The following is a 15,198-nucleotide window of genomic DNA, read 5'->3' as shown; positions in this document are numbered from 1 at the left end:
TGCATCTTTCATGTCGAGGGTGGCGTATCAGTCTCCGGGATACAGAGAAGGGATAATTGTACTGAAGGAGCCCATGCGGAACTTCAACTTTACCATGAACTTGTTGAGTCCTTGCAGGTCTAGAATAAGTCTGAGACCCACCTGGGCTTTGGGGATTAGGAAGTAGTGGGAATAGAATCCCTTGCTCCTGAGCTCCTGAGGAACCTCCTCCACTGCTTCTATGGCGAGGAGCGCCCTCACCTCCTGGATAAGGAGTTGCTCGTGAGAAGGAGGTTGGGAGGTAGGGGAGGAGCAGAATTGGAGAGAATATCCCACTTCTACCATGCAAAGAACCTAGCGGTCCGATGTTATTTGGGACCAAGCATGGTAAAAGTGGGATAGACGATTCATAAAACGGGGAAGGATTCAGTGTCATGGCAGGTGCGCCGTCCTAGGGCATATCTTCAAAAGGTTGCTTAGAGCCCAAGAAAGGTTTGGTTGGCCTTTGATTCTACCCAGAAGGGGGATTGGCAGGTTTGCGCCTGCCATTCCTGCCCCTACACCTATAAAAATCCTGCCTCGGCCGAGGAAGATATGGGTACTGCTATTGCAAGTGGGGTTTGAAATGTTTTCATTGGGTTTCTGGAGTGTGCACGCCCAATGATTTCATAGTTGCTTGGAAGTCTTTTAAACTGTGCAGCTTGGAGTCTTTCTGCTCCAAAAATAACCTTGCCCCCTCAAATGGTAGGTCCTGCAAGGTTTGCCGCAGCTCCAGGGGCAACTTGGACGCCTGTAGCCATGAGCTCCTCCTCATGGCTACTCCTGAGGAAAGGGTGCGGGCGGCCGAGTCCACCGAGTCCAATGAAGCCTGAAAAGAGGTCAGCACCTCTGCCTTCCCTTCATCAATAATAGCTGAGAACTTGGCTCTGGAGTCTGGTGGAATCAGCTCCTTAAACTTCAACATGGAGCACCACGAGTTGAAGTTATATATACTGAGGATAGATTGCTGGTTAGCGATCCTCAGCTGCAGGCCACCAGTTGTGTAAACCTTCCTGCCAAAAAGGTCCATCCTTTTCAACTCCTTGGATTTAGGGGCCAGCCTCTGCTGCCCCCATCTCTCTTTCTTATTAACTGCCGACACTAGCAGCGAGCATGGTTGCGGGTGAGAGAACAGATACTCGTACCCCTTGGGGGGATGAATTACTTGCACTTCACACCACTGGCGGTAGGCAGGATTGAAGCAGGAGTCTGCCACAGAGTCTTAATATTGCTCTGGATCATTTTTATTAGTGGCAGAGCTACCTGGAACAGTCCCTCTGGCACGAGAATGTCAAGCATGGGGTCTTCAGGTTTGACCACTTCCTCTGGCTACAACCCCATGTTGTGGGCAATCCTCTGGAGGAGGTCTTGGTGGGCCCTGTGGTCAATTGGGGCGGGTCCAAGGTTGAAGCTCCTGCCACTGCCTCATCCGGGGACAAAGATGAGAAGGCTAGAGGTGGTACGGGGTCCTCCTGGCCCTCCAGCTCCCTGACCTCTGCCTGGTCAGCTTCTGGGGCCCCCGTGGTGACTGTTGCCATGGTGACGGTAGCCTGGCCTTGCAGTGGGTCTTGCCTCAGAGTTGCCTCAGTGGCAACCTGGGCCAGTGGTGGGGCTTGTGTCAAAGTTGCCTCGGATCTGTGGGGCATAGATCTGTCCTTAGCTGGCTGGGGTGGTCGATGCTCAGAAGTCACCAAGCAGGAGCCCCTGGAAAAGGATCCCTGGGCCTGATGGTAAGCCCAGGGGGTCCAAAAGGGCCATTGTGCCAGAGACTACTACTGGGGGTGTCAGGCCATTGGTGCCTCCCTCAGTCACCTGTCAGATCTGTGTCAGCTGGGACAGGAATACAAAGAGTCACCGTCCGAATCCAATGAGATGGATCTCGACCGTGATGACCATGGTGGAGCCGCAGGGAACTGCACCGAGGACCAATGCTGAGCTGACGATGCGGGGGATCAGTGTTGAGGTGCCCGTGCCAGGGACCGAAGTTGAGAATCCAGTGTCGGGGACCAGTGACAAGGATCCGGTGCCAAGGGTCCGGTGCTGGGGACCAGTGCCGAGGGTTTGGTGCTGTGGATCGGTACCAGTCCTCTCTCAGAGCTGGGAATTGATGCCACTCCTTCCTCAGTGCTGGGGAAGGGGAACGACGTCCTGCTGGAGTCAGGGAACCCCTCATGGAATCCAGTGCCGGAGAGCAGTGCCTTGGCAATGGCGATCTACAGCAGCGTCGAGGCAAATGGTGCCAGGCACAAGAGGGTGACCGCTGCATCATGGCCAGCTTGCCTCTAGACAGCGCTGGTCACGGTGGCGCCAGGGGCTTATCTCTGACCACCAGGGGCTGAGTAGCCGTCATGGCAATTAAGTCTCTGGTGGCTTCAAAAGTGTCTGGGATGGAAGGTAGCTCCAACTCCTCCGCCTGGCACTGCCCATCCAGGGAGTCAGTGGGCACCGGACTCAACAGTCCCCCCCATGGGAACCAAAGTTGACAGCTCTGACTCTTGCTGCTTGAGCACCAAGTACTCCTTCATAGGACGCAGTAGTGCAGTGCCTGCCGGTCCTACTGCTTTCGGCATCGGGGAGCGCCTCCTGTCAGCTTTTCTATGCCGCTTGTACAGCACTGGTGAACGCGATCAGTACCGGGTTGTCTATTCAGTGTGCAGTGCCGGAGAGCACCGGTGCCTAGAGTCCATCCTCAGCACCGTGTCATGTACTGATGCTGGGCACTCTGTATGGATGTGGTTGGTGCCAGGTCCTGGTGGTCTGTAGCACACTGGGGACGAAGAGCGGATTGCATGAGCAACTGCTTAAGTCAGAAACCTCACTCCTTTTTTGACCTGGGCGGAAAGCCCTGCAAATCTTGCACCTTTTTGTCTGGTGCGCCTCCCCCAGACACTTCACACATGAGTTGTGGAGGTCGCTCACTGGCATAGGCTTACTGCAGGTTCCGCAGGGTTTAAAGCCTTGGGCTTGTGGCATGCCCTGGAGCCCAAGGGAGGGAGGGTTAGGGATTGGGGAAACTCCACTTCCAAACCTCACTATATACACTATTTACACACACTAGCTTAAACTAAACTAACTATGCTATGGAAAGTACACTAAGGGAAGCACTTGTTAGGCAAGCAGCCGCAATTCCAACGATGGTCACTGGTGGTAAGAAGGAACTGAGGCGGGGCTGAGTTGGCAGAGGCATATATTCAGCGCCATGAAGGTGCCACTCCAGAGGGCTCCACAGCCAACCTGACAGGAGCTGCTAAGGGAAAACTTTCTGACAACTGTGCACACGGCGTGCACACACCTGATTGGAACTGACATGAACAAGCAGTCGAAGAAGAATACATTATTCTGATGAGCAGGATGAGCAATATTCAGTGACAGGTTTAAGGTTCAAATACCACATGACACTGCAGAGATAGAAATAGGAGCTTCATAGTTTGAAAAGGGAAATTTCCCAACTTTCCATGTAACACTTACTACTAGCCCTGGAATATCCTTTAGCCTGTAAAGTTTTAATTGTCCTTTCCCTCTAAGGCCTGTATGGTTGGCATCATACAGATGGAGGGATAAAAAGAAAAATGTACCAGTAAAAATATGTAAAATTCTCTAAAAAATTTCTAAGGGAAATTTCTGTAAAAGATGGGGGTGAGGTTGTGGATGCTGTGCCATGTGCAGTATTGGCAACCCAAAGCATATAAAAATCAGAAGTCTAGTGCTAAAAAATCATGCGATTGGCTTTAAAATAATCAGGGTGGTTTTTTTAAAATAATAAATTTTGGATTATTTTTATTTGCATTTTGGTTTCTGCATCTTCAGGGTGCATGCAGACTCATGTTTTCAACCTTTTTTCTCACAGCTAAGCAGGATAGAACTGTACTCTTGAAAAAAAAATTGAAACCTGAGATTCTCATGAGCGCACCTGAACTGGGGCTTTAAGAAAAATATTAAATATACCAAAACTCTCTATAAAAATCACAAGAGCTGGCAACACTGAGTCAGTAAAGCAATCATTTTAAACCTCTAAGTCTTTGCATAATTTTCTTGTTTGAGAGAAGTGTATGAAGCTTTCTCTTATTCAGAGCTTTGTCAGAGTAAAAGCGACAAGAGTCTTTTGGCCATTCTGAGGACTCTCCCTTACAAAATATGTATCTATCTTTCACTTGTGCTTTCTGTTTGTTAGATCAAGTGGTCCAAAATGAAAATGCAATAGGCTGACTCACATGGAAAAGCCCTTTTGTTTCTGTGGCTAGCCATCTTCCCAGCCAGTCCTCCAACTTCCTCATTTTCACTAGGACTTACAGTAGTGAGTGACGATTGTACGTACTGCGGCTGTCAGTCCATTTGCCAATGTTTCAAATGACTTCTGCAATGCTGTCATCAGAAGTCTGCATTTGTGTCAAAAGTGGAAGTCGAAGGTCTAGGCCTTAGCCAACAGGACCAAAGCTGGTAGTAAATATTAGGACACAATTAATAATCACAGTCATTATGTTTAGCTGGGCTCCAGTTCAAATTCCAAATGAAAAGGAAGAAACATGCCTAAGAGAGAAGAATATTAAAGCCTCTCTACCCTACAGAACAAAAATCTGATAGAAAAGGGCCAGCAGAAAAAGAAGTATTGATGTGGAAGCAGGGGCGGCTCTAGGAATTCCGCCGCCCCAAGCAGGGACCACTGGAGCCGCGGGACCAGCGGACCCTCCGCAGTCATGCCTGCGGGAGGTCCGCCGGAGCCACTCATCCCGCGGCTCCAGTGGACCTCCCGCAGGCATGACTGCGGAAGGTCCACCGGAGCCGCCTGCCGCCCTCCCGGCAAAATGCCGCCCCAAGCGCGTGCTTGGCGCGCTGGGGTCTGGAGCCGGCCCTGTGTGGAAGTAATCTACAAAGATGTAATGCTAATTGAATGCCGCCAGAGTGCTAGGTGCCTGGAACAGATAGTTTCAGAAACCGGTTCGTATTGTTGATGTTTAGTAATAATTGTGAGTGTTGTTTGACTAGTTTATTGTTGTCATTTTTGGTAATGTCTACAGAAATTACGCAAGGAAAGAAGTGAGAGTTGTCCCTTTAAAAGGAGGATGGAGGTGCTTGGAGTGGGCCCTGCCTGCTGTATTGGGCCAGCAGCATGTAGCTGGGTGTTGGGGAGGACTGAGTGTGCAGGAAGCCGCCAAGCAGGTCAGCACTCAAAAAATGAATATAATTATCCTTCAATTAACCCTTGTCACTGAACAAGTGTGACAGTGACAAGTGACAAGAGGCAAATGGATGAGGAAAGCTCCATCCAGCTATGTTTGTTTTCACATCATAAAACACAAAGGGAATTTTGCCTGTCTCACCCATCCCCCTGACTGACTCTATCTCTTTCTATCTCTGGTTTAATTAAAAAAACATGGCTCATAGGTACCTTACTCTTACTGTTGGCTAATAGAGAGAAAGATAACCCAGGGGGACAACTAACCCATCATAGGCACTTACTCCATGGGCACCCATGGAAAAAATAGCTCCTCTCTCTCCCCCCCAGCACTCCCACCCACTGGCAGACCCCGCCCATCAGCTCCACCCCCTCGCCTCCCACATGCTGGTGACCAGCTGTTCAGGAGCATGCAGGAGGTGCTGGGGAAGTGCGGCCAGGGCCTTGGGTGGAGCCGGGGTTGAGCACCACCCAGAACTCAGGAAGTCAGCGCCTCTGAAATGCATAGCCACACTGGTATTTTTTGATGACACAGCTTACTGCTTAAGGTAATGTGGTTTGAATATAGTTTAGTCAGCCAAGCTAAGCTTTTAAAATTTCCAAAAAAAATGTTTTTGAAAATATTTTAAATATTGAAGCAAATGAAAGCTACATAAAAATTACAGGAAAGATCACAATTAAAGGAGTCTAAATAAAGAAAAATAATTCAGTATTTAAATAACTCTTCCCTGGTGAAAATTCTAAGAATTGGAAGAAAAGGAAAATAATTGTTAAAAACAGAGAGAGAGAAATAAAGTTTAAAAGTCATAAATGAAAATACCAAATTATCAGCAGACAGTATCATGTATATGTGTAAAAATGTATATAATTTAGATAACACATATGTGATTTGAGCTGATGAGAATTTCATGATCTTAGATATTGATCTCTTCAAATCACATCACATCTGAGTCATATAAATTATATAAATAGTACTAAAATTTGAGGTGTCACTAAATGTAAATACCTTATGCGAGAAAACCACAGGAAAACAAATGTGATTAACTAAGAAATCATCCCTAACAACAAACAAAAGAGTGGGCATAAAGACAGCCCTAAACCATATTTACAGTGAAAACAAATCACATTTCTTCACCCCATTCATTTTGCTTTCTCAAGCAGAAAGGAAAAATAGACACGGGAATATGAGGTTAATTACAGAGGAACACATAATTGCCATTGGTCAATCCAGTAGCAAAAAGCCCCAAAGTGGACCACTAGAGTATTGCCTGCCCATAGGAGAAGTTTCTACCTCATTCCCTATTTTCTTCTGTATTTTTTTTAGCAGATTAATATCCATTTTGACTGAAACAGATGATAAATCAAGATGAATAAGATTAGCTCCCCATTATAGAAAAAGACTACGATTTATCTGTGTCAAAAATCGAAAAGTATTTCCTCAATAATTAATTCAGCATTTAAAAGGGGAATAGAAAAATATCACAGCAGCTAAATCTAGAACAAATGGACTGTTCACCAAAAATCTCCATCTTCAGGACTACTGGAAATGGTACTATTTCCTCTCCATGGAAAAAAGCTCATTCAGAGGCTGCTGAAAAAGTGTAAAAACTTGTTTCTATTGTACAATATTAGGAAAGTCACTAGAAGGCTTGGTTGACTAGAGGACCTTTATTAGGCCTTGTCTATACTATGAGAGTAAGTCAACCTAAGTTATGCAATTCCAGCTATGTGAATAATGTAGCTGGAGTCAATGTAGTTTAGGCTGACTTACTGTGGTGTTTACATAGCACTGGGTCAATGGGAGAACCTCTCCCGTTGACTTACCTTACCAGTCTCGTTCCAGTGGAGTACTGGAGTCGATGGGAGAGTGAGCTGCAACTGTTTTAGCGGGTTTTCAGTAGACCCGCTAAATTGATCCCTGTTGCATTGATCACCACAGTGTCGATCCCTGGTAAGTGTAGACACTGGTATAAATCAAACCTGGGATCACAGTTAAGTATCTGACACCTGGATCTGCCCACTTTGTATAGTGAATGGTCCTGCAGACTGGAGTGTGGGAGCAGACCATGGCAACACTAGCTGTGGTTAGTCACATTATCTGCTGAATCACTGCTAGGGTTAATAATAGAAACAGGAAGGAATTGCTTGTCTAACAAACAGAGAGCATTGTGGGGATCTGAAAATCTCACTGAGGTTGGGGGTGTGTGTATAATTCACCCATGGAATGCCAAAGCAAGTTATCAGTGTGTGGGACTCTATGCATAGGATGATTGGGGGACTCCCAGTAGCTTGAAGTCTTTTCTCCTGAAATTCAGTGTTTTCCATTTTGTGGTTCTTTTTTTCCTCGTCACTCCCTATTTTCTGTGTCTGTCACTTTTCTGTGGATTGGAATTACAGAAGTAGCATTCAGTTTATCATAGCAGTATTTAACAATATTCCTAAAGGGACAATGGTGACCATTTCAGGCCCCACAATTTACCTACCTAATGGAGGAATCCAGTTCCTTATGTATAACCTGATTAAATGGGCTGACTCAGGGGTTCTTCCATAGGGATCAGGGGATAGCCCCCACCCTATGAATTAGTTCATGGAGTGGCAATGTTGCTTAAAGACTGTAGTAGTTCATATCCTGCTATGCAAGAGGGTTAAGCTGGTGTATCTGTGTTCCCCCTGCATGGGCTTTTTGCATGCTGCCCTTGAAGCAGGGGACCCACATTACTTCTGCTATTTCCTGGATCTTGTGTGTCCATGGTGGTGGGCAGGGTTTGTCCCTAATAAATTACAGAATCTGATTCCTAATGACCTATCCCATCCACCTAGTATTAGCACTTGTATTCCTCAAAATGCTTTAGATAATTAATTAACCCTTGCAACACCTCTGTGTTGGTTTTCCTTTCTATTTCCCTCCCTTTACAGATGGGGAAACTGAGAAAAGAGGTTAAGTCAGGGGTCCCCAACGCGGTGCCCACAGGTGCCACAGTGCCCACCAGGGCATCTATGTGTGCCCGCCTACTGACCACCGGACAAGCAGCCGCCGAAATGCTGCTGACAAGCGGCGACGCCTCTTGATGACGCTACTTCTCGGAGGTATTTCGGCGACCACTGGGTTAAGTCTAAAGGCAAAAGAGGGAGTCAGTGCCAGAATTTGCCTCTATCTCTGTTGTGATCCAATCCCACATATCCACCATCTGCCACTAATCCCAGACTGAACCTCCCAGTATAGCCTGTGTTATCACCCCTGAGATCCCACCACAGACTGGACCCCTTCCACAGGTGGATGCTAACTGGATCAGCAGGACATTTTGGTTCCAAGCTGCAGGGAGTGTGCCTTAAACTTGCCACTTTCATAAACACCTTAATTTTCTAAACTTATTGAGCTAGTTCCTCAGCTGTACCAAGTCCTTTAGCCTCCAGTAATGGACCCATACAGTGGGGCCAGTTTGGCCCTGGCACAATTTGAAGACACCTTAAGGCTGCTCAAAATTGTGCTGGCTGCAACAGCTACCAATAGACCATACTGGCAGAAGGGGAGCATTGAAACTCAGCAGTAGCCAAGTTCAAGTCTCCTCTCAACAACATGAGCAGGGTTAACATTCAGAATAGGCTTAAATGCTTTGCTAAACTGGGGTGTCAATGAGTAGAGGATAGTGGCTTGGTGGGCCAGAATAAGGAACGCAATCCAAGTGGGAGCATGAAAAGAACATATTATTATTATTATCTCATGCTTCTGAAGAATCATCATTTGGCTAAGGTTCCTTGTGCTTTCTTGTAGGGTAAGGCTGATTCTTTTGGGACAGTTTTGTCGATTCTGTGCAACATGAGAATCAAATGTGAAAGAACAAATTACCCATGGAAAAGGAAGGACAAATGAACTCACTGGGGCATGTGTGTGTGTATTTGGGCCTGTGTGCATAGGTGCTGGAACTAGGGGTGCTGGGCGAGAGGGTGCCGCACCCCCTGCTTTGAAGTGGTTTCCATCATATACAGGGTTTATACCTTGGTTCAGTGGCTCTCAGCACCCCCACTAGACACATTTTTTCCAGCACCCCTGCCTGAGTGCGCAGCAGAAATTACTGCTCTGAGTTTATTCAGAAAGAGTGTGGGCCTCAGGGAGGCCTAGACCCTGTCTGAGCTCCTTAATGTGGCCGGGGATTTATGATAGCGTAAACTGCTTCTCTTGTTCTCCAGTGACCCCAGCCCCTCCCCATCCTGTCTGGCTGGGACAAAATGTATCCACCGGGACATGTGGCGGGAACAGGTCTTGTTCTCCCCTAAGCATGGAGGCTGCAGTTGTTCCTTGTCTTTACACAGGAAAGGTACTTTTGCTTCCCTCTAGCCCAGGTACCTGCAGAAGGATCAGGCACAGAATCTTTAACACTGCACATGCTGTTCAATGATTTACTACTTGGAGCTGTAAATATCAGCGAGTTTCTTGTGAAAAGAATATTTATTATCTTTACTTTCGATCCATGGTGGTTCGAGTGCCCCGAGTTTTGCTTTAAATTTCAAATTCAAATGAAGGGGGAAATCTCAAAGCATACCCATAAACTGATCCAGGTCATTCAAATCTGGGACACAGTTCATTTGAAACAGGAGCAATGTTCATGCAAAACAATAAGCACAAGTTGGCTCAGACTGTTTGTGGCACTTGGCCAACCCTTTGGTGTCCTTGGTCTGAGCTGGAGACAGTTTGTAACAAAACATGAGAACAGGCAAATTTCACCTGGTTTCACTTTTCACTGCACAGACTGCATGCACACAGCTCTGTCAGTGTGGCCACATTACAGTTTCTGCAGTAGTTATGGCTCTGCATTTCTATCGGCAGCCATAATGTTCCAGAAAACTGCACTGTGTTACCTTAGCTTGAGAAAGGAGAACGTGAGGAAATAACATATAAACAGTGATCCACCAACAAGAAAAAAGCCAAACAAGCTGCAGCAGATGCTGAGTTGTTGAAATGAGCATGTTCATTGCCGTGTGAGAGTCAGCTGGGAAAACAGGCAAGTTGAATTCAAAGGTGCACGTACGAAAAGAAAGACAAAAGGCAATGTTTTTTTCTTGCCCTAATGCCTGTGCAAGGGAGCGAGGAGGCATATGGTGCTCCCTGACTTTCCACATGGCTACCAACACATTGGGGTGGAGAGCAGACTCCAGGGAGCTGCTACTCCCCTTCCCAAATAGGGAGGTATGGAGTGAGCAAGTGTAACCCACACACCTCCTGGGTGTGGTGTTCTGTCCCATCTAGTGGCACCGAGAGAGAGCGAGAGAGAGAGAGAGAGAGATCAAATGAGTCTGCTCTACAGCCTTAGCTAACAGCCAGTTGGCTTTTAGCTCCTGTGGTAGAGGCTCATTGCACTAAACTCCAAAGGTCCCTGGTTCAATGACGCCCTGGGTCTGTCACTGTTACAGAAGCAGAGGTGAGGGCTGGACAGAGCCTTAGCTCTGTCCCCACAGCACACTGGCCAGTGACACTGAGCCAGCCCTGAGAGGGAAGCAGGGGCAGCTCTAGGGATTTTGCCGCCCCAAGCATGGCAGGCAGGCTGCCTCCAGTGGTTTGCCTGTGGAGGGTCCGCTGGTCCTGCGGCTTCGGCGGGTTTGCCTGCAGTGGTTTGCCTGCGGGAGGTCCTCCGAAGCAGCGGGACCAGCGCACCCTCCGCAGGCAAGCCGCCGGAGGCAGCCTGCCTGCCGCCCTCACGGTGCTGGCAGAGCGCCCCCCACGGCTTGCCGCCCCAAGCACGTGCTTGGCGTGCTGGGGCTTGGAGCCGCTCCTGGAGGGAAGTAATCTGCACCTGCTGTAGATCAGCAGAAGATTACTTGTCTCTTGGAGAATGGGAGCAGCCAGGGAATGAATTGTGACTCAGCACCGCCGGTGCAGGCTGCTCCTCCCTCAGGGCAGATTGTTGTGTTACAAGCTGGCCCAAAGAAAAGTGCAGGGAGGGGGGATGTATTTGGGTCATTACAGGTTTGTGTCATGGCTTTGTAATGTGGCTATAACCTATATGGTCGCATTCACACAAGCAACACCTAACATATTCTAGTAGAGCTCAGGCATTCCCCGTGTTAAACAATAGTTTCCCTGTTCCTGCCCCTGCCCCAGTAAATTCTGTTGTGCTGCAAGATCCAAATATGTCCACACCAGCAACTTCCTTTGGTATTTGCATATCTTCTCCTTTTTACATTTTTCCAGTTGAGTCTGACATTGCACAGAATTTACCAAACTTTCCCCAACTCTCACCTCTGTGCTAAGAAGCAGCATGAGAAATTTTAGCTCAAAGGATGATTCTACAGAATGTGCTAAACACTAGAAGACATGGGTGTCAGATAAAAGAACCACCGCTGTAATGTTGCACACGCTGGTCTGTATTCTGTAGAATTGTGATACTGTGATTCATGAGACGTGGCTATCTACAAACAAAATCAAATGTAAAAGATTAATAATCATCCATGTTCCTCAGTGTCTTGCCTTCTGTCTCCCACAAGCATCATCCTTTGCCATGCAACACCATCTCGCTGGCCCTAAATGACACAGGGGAGCTGTGTGCATGTAGACAGGGGGCTGAGTTACAGGTGCTGGGGGAACTATAACTTTGCATTTCCTAATGTTCAATGTCTCACCTATATTTTATAGCCACATTACATATAGGCCTGGATTTTCATAACTGGGCATTTAAAGTTAGGCTCTTAAGTCTGAGGGTGGGTGTTTCAACAGTGTTCCAGTGATTTAGGAGCACTGAGTCACCTAGGTCATTTGGGTGCTTTGAGGACCCCACCTAACTCCATAGTTAGACATCCACACTTTTCAAAACTGCTGAGCATCCTACAGCTCCGGGTGAGGAGCTGCTGGGTACTGAGTACTTTTTAAAATTAAGCCACTTATTTAGATGTTTAAATATGGATTTAGAAGCCTGACTTTAGGAACCCATTTTTGAACCCATTGTTTCTTGCAAAACTATCATTTCAATAATACTTTCCATATTTTTACCATACTTTTGCCCAACTACTTGTAGCAGAACTAATGGCCACTGCAGTTTGTCATTTTAACTTTCAATAATATGTTTTCATTTTGCAGTTATAAGAAATAGTTGTACACACAGCAGTTGTTATGAGCAATGTCCAGGATTGGTAGTGGTTTCATCTGGAATTACTGTGTACTGAAATCATGAGTAATAATGTCTTCCTTATGTAACCCTTCTGCCCGTCAGAGTTGACAGCAACAAGGGCCGGGTTCAGTATCTAAGGGTTCTGTTGCAATAACGCAATGCAAAACTGGCTCGAGCCCCCACCCAGTGACCTGGGACAATTACATACCTCTCTCCCTGAGCGCCTCCAAGAGGCAATACTTCCCCTCTAGCAAGCACAGAGTCTGAGTGTGCAAAAGCCTTTTAATAAAGGAGGGAAACAATGTGGCATTATGTTGGGGAAACATCACAAACAGGCTTCATAACACAAACCATGAGCAAAAGACCCACCCCCCACAGGTAAGTTTGGCAGTGTCCTTTTCCCCTCAGGGTCTTAAGTCCAGCAACCCAACAGTCACCCTACCCACAGTTTCTGTCCTTGCCAGAGGATGTTGTGAAGGCCAAGAAAATAACAGGGTTAAAAAAAGAACTAGATAAATTCATGGAGGATAGGTCCATCAATGGCTATTAGCCGAGATGGGCAGTCTCTGTTTGCCAGAAGCTGGGAATGGGTGACAGAGAATGGCTCACTTGATGATTACTTGTTCTGTTCATTCCCTCTGGGGCACCTGGTATTGGTCACTGTTGGAAGACAGAACCCTGGGCTTGATGGACCTTTGGTCTGACCCAGTATGGTCATTCTTATGCTCTTATGGTTAAAACCGGAAAGTGCAGCAGTTCACATAACTTCACAAATTAACTAGATTTTTTTTTCTGCATCTCAAAGTTTGGTTTGTGTTTTTAACTAAAGTTTGCATTTTTATTTTCTCTAAACTAGTTCATCCATCTCAAACTACGACACAGCATTTGAATTTAATTTGAATATGTAACAGTAAACAGCACTAAACAATGTGAAGTGGAAAAACCATTCTGAATCAAAACACGACATAGTCTCATTCTGCGTTTGCCACTAACATAAAGCTCTTTCTCATATAGGTCTGCTGAAACTATCCCAGTCATCTTTGTTATCTTGCAGTGGTTTACACCGTCACAGAAGTGGTATTTAACCAACACATGCAGCATCTTGAAGTTTCCTGATGATTTATTCACATGCATATACAAATGAAAAAATGGTGTTCAGGTAGGGAACTTTACAAAAACTGTGTTTTCCTGTTTACACAGTTGAGTCAACAGTTAAGTCTTGAAAAGTTTATTTTAGCTTTGAACAACCCACAGCTACTTTTGCTAATATCTACTTAGCCATTTTGGGTGTTGCACACCCAAGACTTTCTGCTTCAGGGGAATAGTACTCAGCTGACCATGCCAGGCATCAGAACCCTAGCTGGTACATCGGCATATGACACTATTTTAATTCAGAGCAGATGAAGATCCGGTCTGAAGGTATCTGGGATAGAGGAAATGTAATAATGTGAACTGATTTTTAGTAACTGGGGAAAATAAAGGTTTGGTTGCTTCATTTATATGTAGAGCTGGCTGAATACCATTAATACAGTGTGTGAAATCCTGGCTCCATTGCAATCAATGAGAATTTTGCCATTGACTTCAGTGTGGCCAAGATTTCACTCAGTATCCATAAAGTTCAATTCAAGCCCTGAGTAGCTGTTCACATTATGTTCCTGCCTCTCCGTGTATGCTGTTCACAAACATTTGCAGAGATAGGGTTTCATTTGCATGAGTATTTGAAGAATGGTTTATTTTGTTGTTTGTACAAAGACCTGTATTTGTATGTGAAGAAGGGTTTTCATGCTTAAACTGGAGTATTTGTTATTCATTATTCTCCTATTTGAAAAACTTCTGTTATCTAATTAGAAATAGTCTCATGTGATTTATGTGACCAATGCAAATAATTGCAAACGTATGTGATCAATGCACACAATTTGTGAACCACACAAAAACTGAAAATTATTAGTCTACATTATTTGGTGAATTATTGTGAATTGCAGATATAGTTTGTGAATGATTTGCAAACAGGAAAACAAGGGAAATTTAGGGTTATTACATTCATTTGTGAGTAATATATGGAATAACTGTAACTATACTAGTGGATTTTAGAAGCGTGGTAATATTGCTTAGCACGTAATTTATTTTGCCCTTCAGCTGGTGTAAATCCAAAAAGCCCCATGAACTTCAAAGAAGCTACAGCTACAGCAGCTGAGAATGGCCCATACTATTTAGTTTGGATTTTTCTGTGTTTATCAGAAGCTCTAGTTTCATTATATCTATAATTTTGTATAGTGCTTTCCCATCTTAGAAAAGCAGTACTAACATTAGGAAATTTTTGCATGTTTTCTTCTACTCCTCTTTCAACCCGCCACATTGTAGACAATTTGGTTGTATAAAGCATAGAAAAGTATAGTGTTGACGAAACACTGACCAATGCAGATTTTAACTACCCAAGGGATGTGAGAATGGTTCCATTTTGGTGTGGTTTGGTGTGACACTTTTGCCTGTGGTTTACGTGTGTTAAAATTGCTTTGTCTAGCTAGCCACTGGTACACAGTCAGTGTGCTGTTGGTTATATAGCTTGAGAATGAATTACTGTGGTCTGAATGTTTCTCACGTATATCAAGACTCTGAAATTGCTTAATTGCATAAGAAGAGGAATGGTCTATGTCTCCTGGAGACATTTCAAATGTCACAGGTGAAAACAGAGATGTTATATTGTCAGGTTATGAAACCTCCCCCTCTCTTTTATTTTTCTTCAGAATAAAATTACCCACTGGGGATTTTTAGATTATATGTGGGCTTTTTGTTTGAATTTTTATATTCTATGTCACTGAAGAAAATAATATGACTATGAAACATATTTGAAAGTTTTTTCTCTACTAGACACATGATTAAGCTCTAATGTCAGTCTCTGAATAGAAA

The sequence above is a fragment of the Mauremys reevesii genome, linkage group 6 (assembly GCF_016161935.1).
Source record: "Mauremys reevesii isolate NIE-2019 linkage group 6, ASM1616193v1, whole genome shotgun sequence".
Taxonomy (NCBI): domain Eukaryota; kingdom Metazoa; phylum Chordata; order Testudines; family Geoemydidae; genus Mauremys; species Mauremys reevesii.
The sequence above is the reverse complement of the archived record's forward strand: the minus strand, read 5'-3'. Positions refer to the sequence as shown.